General features: G+C 44.9%; 1 protein-coding gene across 3 annotated transcripts in view; it reads left to right on the top strand.

Annotated features, from left to right (window-relative positions):
* Positions 1-2,206: 2,206 nt before the first annotated feature.
* Positions 2,207-5,139, top strand: part of LOC122543210 (signal transducer and activator of transcription 1-like) — a 79,066-nt gene continuing 76,133 nt past the window's right edge. The window contains exon 1 of one of the 3 annotated variants that reach the window (XM_043681683.1): positions 2,207-2,412. The gene's annotated coding sequence lies outside the window, so the exon portion shown is untranslated. The remainder of the gene's footprint in view (positions 2,413-5,139) is intronic. The other 2 variants (XM_043681681.1, XM_043681682.1) reach the window with 2 other exon arrangements.

The following is a 5,139-nucleotide window of genomic DNA, read 5'->3' on the forward strand; positions in this document are numbered from 1 at the left end:
TCGGATGCTGCCTGGATTGCTGTGCTCTTCCAGCACCACTGTTCCAGAATCTGGTTTCCGGCATCTGCAGTCATTGTTTTTACCTCGTTGATTTTAACCCTACTGCGAATCCTCTTGCAAGGATGCCTGCCTTGAAGAGGTTTTCCTCCTCTCTCTACAAGAATCTCAGGGAGTCTCTCTCCCACTGCAACTCCCAGGTCATTTCCTCAGCCCACCCCCACCCTCCTCTAGCGTATCTCTCCACGCTTCAGGCTCTCTGCCTTTATTCCTGATGAAGGGCTTTTGCCTGAAACGTCGATTTCGAAGCTCCTCGGATGCTGCCTGAATTGCTGTGCTCTTCCAGCACCACTGATCCAGAATCTGGTTTCCAGCATCTGCAGTCATTGTTTTTACCTCGTTAATTTTTTGAATAAGTGAGAAACAAGATTGAAGAAGGCAGAGTGGTGGATGTTGTCTATATGGACTTCGGCAAGGTGTTCAACAAGGTTCTGCATGGTAGACTGGTAAACAAAGTTAGATCATGGGGTAGCACGGTGGCTTAATGGTCAGCACTGCTGCCTCACAGCACCAGGGACCCAGGTTCGATTCCAGCCTTGGTGCTCCGGTTTCCTCCCACGGTCCAAAGATGAGCAGGTCAGCTGAATTGGCCATTCTAAATTGCCCATAGTGTTAGGCGCATTAGGCAGAGGGAGGTGGGTCTGAGTGCTCTTCAGAGGGTCGGTGTGGACTTGTTGGGCCAAGGGGCCAGTTTCCACACTGTAGGGAATCTATTCTAATCTAAGTCACATGGACTCTGGAGAGAGCTCGCCATTTGGATACAAAATTGGCTTGAAGATAGGGGACATAGGATGGAAGTGTAGGTTTGTTTTTCAGACTGGAGTCCTGTGACCTGTGGTGTACTGCAAGGATCTGTGCTGGGTCCACTGCTTTTTGTCATTTATATAAATGTTTTTGGATGTGAATATAGGAGGAATGGTAAGTTTGCAGATGACACTAAAATTGATGGTGTAGTGGATAGTGAAGAAGGTTATCTCAGAGTGCAACAGGACCTTGATCAGGTGGGCTCATTAGTGTTAGCTGAAATTTAATTTAGATAAATGTGAAGTCTAGCATTTTGGAAAGGCAATTCAGGGCGGGACTTGTACACCTAATGGTAAGGTCTTGGAGAACGTTAAGAGACCTTGGAGTGCAGGTTCATAGTTCGTTGAACATGAAGTCACAGGCAGACAGGGTAGTGAAGGCAGTATTTGCCTTTACTGGTCAGTGCATTGAGTACAGGAGTTGGGAGGTCATGATGCAGCTGTATAGGACATTGGTTAGGGGCTTGCAATTCTCTGTTCAAATGTGGTCTCTTTGCTACAGGAAGGATGTTGTGAAACTTGAAATGGTGCAAAAAAAGATTTACAAGGATCTTGGCGGAGTTGGAGGGTTTGAGCTACAGAGAGAGGCTGAGGCTATTTTCTCTGGAGCGTTGGAGGCTGGGGGGTGACCTGATATAGATTTACAAGGTCATGAAGGGCATGGATAAGGTGAATATCCCCAGGGTGAGGAGTCCAAAGCTAGAGGGCATAGGTTTAAGTTGAGAGGGGAAAGATTTAAAAAGGACCTAATGAGCAACTTTTTCATGCAGAGGGTGGTGCATGTATGGAATGAGCTGCCACAGGAAGTGGTAGAGGCTTGTATAATTACAACATTTAAAAGGCATCTGGGCCAAATGCTGGCAAATGGGATTAGATTAATTTGGGATATGAAGTTGGTATGGACAAGTTGGACCAATTGGAATGCTTCTGTGCTGTACATCTCTATGACTCTAAGTTGTTAGGGTCTGGAAATACAGACATGTTCAATTAAGGCATTCAAGAGGACATTGAGTGGTACAAACGTAGGGATGTAGAAACTACAGGAAATTAACACTAGGAGATAGGACTTGTGCAGACACAATGAGCTCAGTATCTTCCTTCACTGATGTATTGACGTGCCTTGACTGCGTGAGGCCTCTGATGTCACGCGCACAGCTTGCCTGACGCTATTTCTTCGAAATCAGCTGTTTCACCTCGAACAGTCGTACTGCCGCTGTTCCCGCGCGTGTTCCCTCCCTCCGCGCGCCTTGGCACACCGGCTTCCAGCCAATCGGTGCACGCTGTTCGGGGGAATGACGTGAACAAGCACCAATAGACGAGCATGGAGGGCGGGACAAGCCTTGGTTTGCCTGACAATCCATTGAGGAGGTGGTTGAGTTCTTGGAATGGCCCGCTGGGTTTGCTGTTTGGTTATTGAGTTTTGGATACAGTAAATATGTGTTACAATGTAAATAAGTAACACGTCAACAAAAACAGTCATCTCCGAATAGGGTCTTGCGAGCGATATAACAGATTTATGCATTTAAAGTCTGGGGTGAACACAGCATTTCAGGTAAGGAAGCAACTTTTGACAGTAAACTCTAATTGCTGTTTTCACATTGATTGAACTTCAAACACAATTTAGTGGGAATTAATCCGAACAATTCTTATCCTTCTGATCAAGATCCGTGTGGGCGGCACGGGTTAGCACTGCTGCCTCACAGCGCCAGACCCGGGTTCATTTCCCGCCTCAGGCGACTGACTGTGTGGAGTTTACACATTCTCCCCGTGTCTGCGTGGGTTTCAGTCCAAAAGATGTGCAGGGTCAGGTGAATTGGCCATGCTAAATTGCCCGTAGTGTTAGGTAAGGGGTAAATGTAGGGGTATGGGTGGGTTACGCTTCGGCGGGTCGGTGTGGACTTGTTGGGCCGAAGGGCCTGTTTCCACACTGTAAGTAATCTAATCTAATCCCCACGAACTTTCTTGTCTCTCTTACTTCCATGACCCTCCCTGTTCTGTCAACCACCCCCCCGACCCCTTTATATCTCTGCTATCCCACTCCGACCCCTATAACCCTTTCAAAATGACTGTGCCACTTGTGCATTTCTGATTTTCATAGTTCCTGCATTAGTGGTCATTCTGTCAGCATCCTGAACCCAAAGCTCTGGACTTCCCTTCCTAAACCACTCCTCCCCTTCATCTTCCTTCAAAGTGCTACTTAAAACGTCTCTCTAGTGATCGAGCTTTTGGTTCCGAAACTTAATGTCTCTTTTTGTGTCTCAGCATCTGTTTCATTGAAGTTCCGATTAACGCTGTGGAATGCTTTATTATCTTAATGACAGTTGGCAGCAGTGAAGAATCTTTCTTGGTCATTGGCATTGGCAGCCTTGTATGATCTGATACTTCCAATCTTCCAGTAGCTGAGACATCCATTAGAGCTTTTTGTGTCAGTTCTTTGTTTTTGCAACATTTCAAATTTTACTGATTGCTGGTTTCCAACAATCATTTCTAAATTTCTTGTGTTTTCACTAAATTGTTTGAGTTGAGGTAAAAAATTGGAAGGCCGTTGTGTATGATTAATTTTAAACACAATATTTAGTTGGTGAGTTTTTGCAATGGTGCTTTAACATTCCTGCTGTTTGAGTCTGAATTCTGGGCGGGCATCCAGCAGGGTCCACGTGATCTGTGGGCGTCCCCTTAAAGCCGTCCTACCGTATGTAGTTCACTGGTCTGAGCTAATATAAGGATATTTAAAGGCTTTGTGGGAATGCTAACATTGCCATATGCCTGCTATTCAATTTTGAAGCCTCCCAATACTTCACACTCTTTTCCCCCAAGGTAAAGATGTAACAATGTGAAGAATTGTTTTTGTATATGTTTAACTTAGATTTTTTTTCGAGTAACAATTTACATTGGCTAGCCCTTGCAACAATGTGAGATTTTCCTTGTTATTTGTATCTTGAGCTGTAATAAGCTTGATTGATCAAATGTATCGTATTATGTTCAGACTCCTTAATTCCCCAGGAGTCACAGTAAAATAATCTCCAGTCTTAAGCGGCAAGCTGTCCCTAATTTATTTACAGCATTGTCACTATACTTCCCAGAATACCATATCATAAATCTATATTTAAGGGGAGGTAATGACCTAGTGATATTATCGCTCTGCTATTAAACCAGAAACTGGGCTTTTGCCCGAAACATCGATTTTACTGCTCCTCGGATGCTGCCTGAACTGCTGTGCTCTTCCAGCACCACTAATCCAGAATCTGGTTTCCAGCATCTGCAGTCATTGTTTTTACCTATTAAACCAGAAACTCAGCTAATGTTCTGGGGAAAATTAGGACTGCAAATGCTGGAGATCAGAGTCGAAAAGTGTGGCACTGGAAAAGCACAGCAGGTCAGGCAGCATCTGATGAGCAGTAGAGTCAATGTTTCAGACATAAGCCCTTCATCAGGAGTATTCTGGGAATCTGGGTTTGAATCCTGCCACAGCAGATGGTGGAATTTGAATACAATAAAAAAATCTGGAATTAAGGATCTACTGATGACCACAAAACCATTGATTGTCAGGAAAAACCCATCTGGTTTACTAATGTCCTTCAGTGAAGGAAATTTGCCATCCTCACCTGGTCTGTCCTACATGTGACTCCAGACCCACAGTAATTGCAAGGTTTGTAGCTCAGGTTGAGGTTTAGGGTGTAGGTTTGATATCCAGATGTTTCATTACCTGGCTAGATAACATCATCAGTGGCGACCTCCAAGTGAAGCGAAGCTGTTGTCTCCTGCTTTCTATTTATATCTTTCTCCCGGATGGGGTTCCTGGGGTTTGTGGTGATGTCACTTCCTGTTCGTTTTCTGAGGGGTTGATAGGTGGCATCTAGATCTATGTGCTTGTTTATGGCATTGTGGTTGGAGTGCCAGGCCTCCAGGAATTCTCTGGCATGTCTTTGCTTAGCCTGTCCCAGGATAGATGTGTTGTCCCAGTCGAAATGGTGGGTTTTTTTTTCATCCGTGTGTAGGGCTATGAGGGAGAGGGGGTCGTGTCTTTTTGTGGCTAGCTGGTGTTTGTGTATCCTGGTGGCTAACTTTCTTCCTGTTTGTCCTACGTAGTGTTTGTGGTAATCCTTGCATGGAATTTTATAGATGACATTGGTTTTGTCCATGGGTTGTACTGGGTCTTTTAAGTTTGTTAGTTTTTGTTTGAGAGTGTTGGTGGGTTTGTGTGCTACTAGGATTCCGAGGGGGCTTAGTAGTCTGGCTGTCATCTCTGGAACTTCTTTGATGTATGGTAAGGTGGTTA

The sequence above is a fragment of the Chiloscyllium plagiosum genome, chromosome 42, assembly GCF_004010195.1.
Source record: "Chiloscyllium plagiosum isolate BGI_BamShark_2017 chromosome 42, ASM401019v2, whole genome shotgun sequence".
NCBI classification, from domain to species: domain Eukaryota; kingdom Metazoa; phylum Chordata; class Chondrichthyes; order Orectolobiformes; family Hemiscylliidae; genus Chiloscyllium; species Chiloscyllium plagiosum.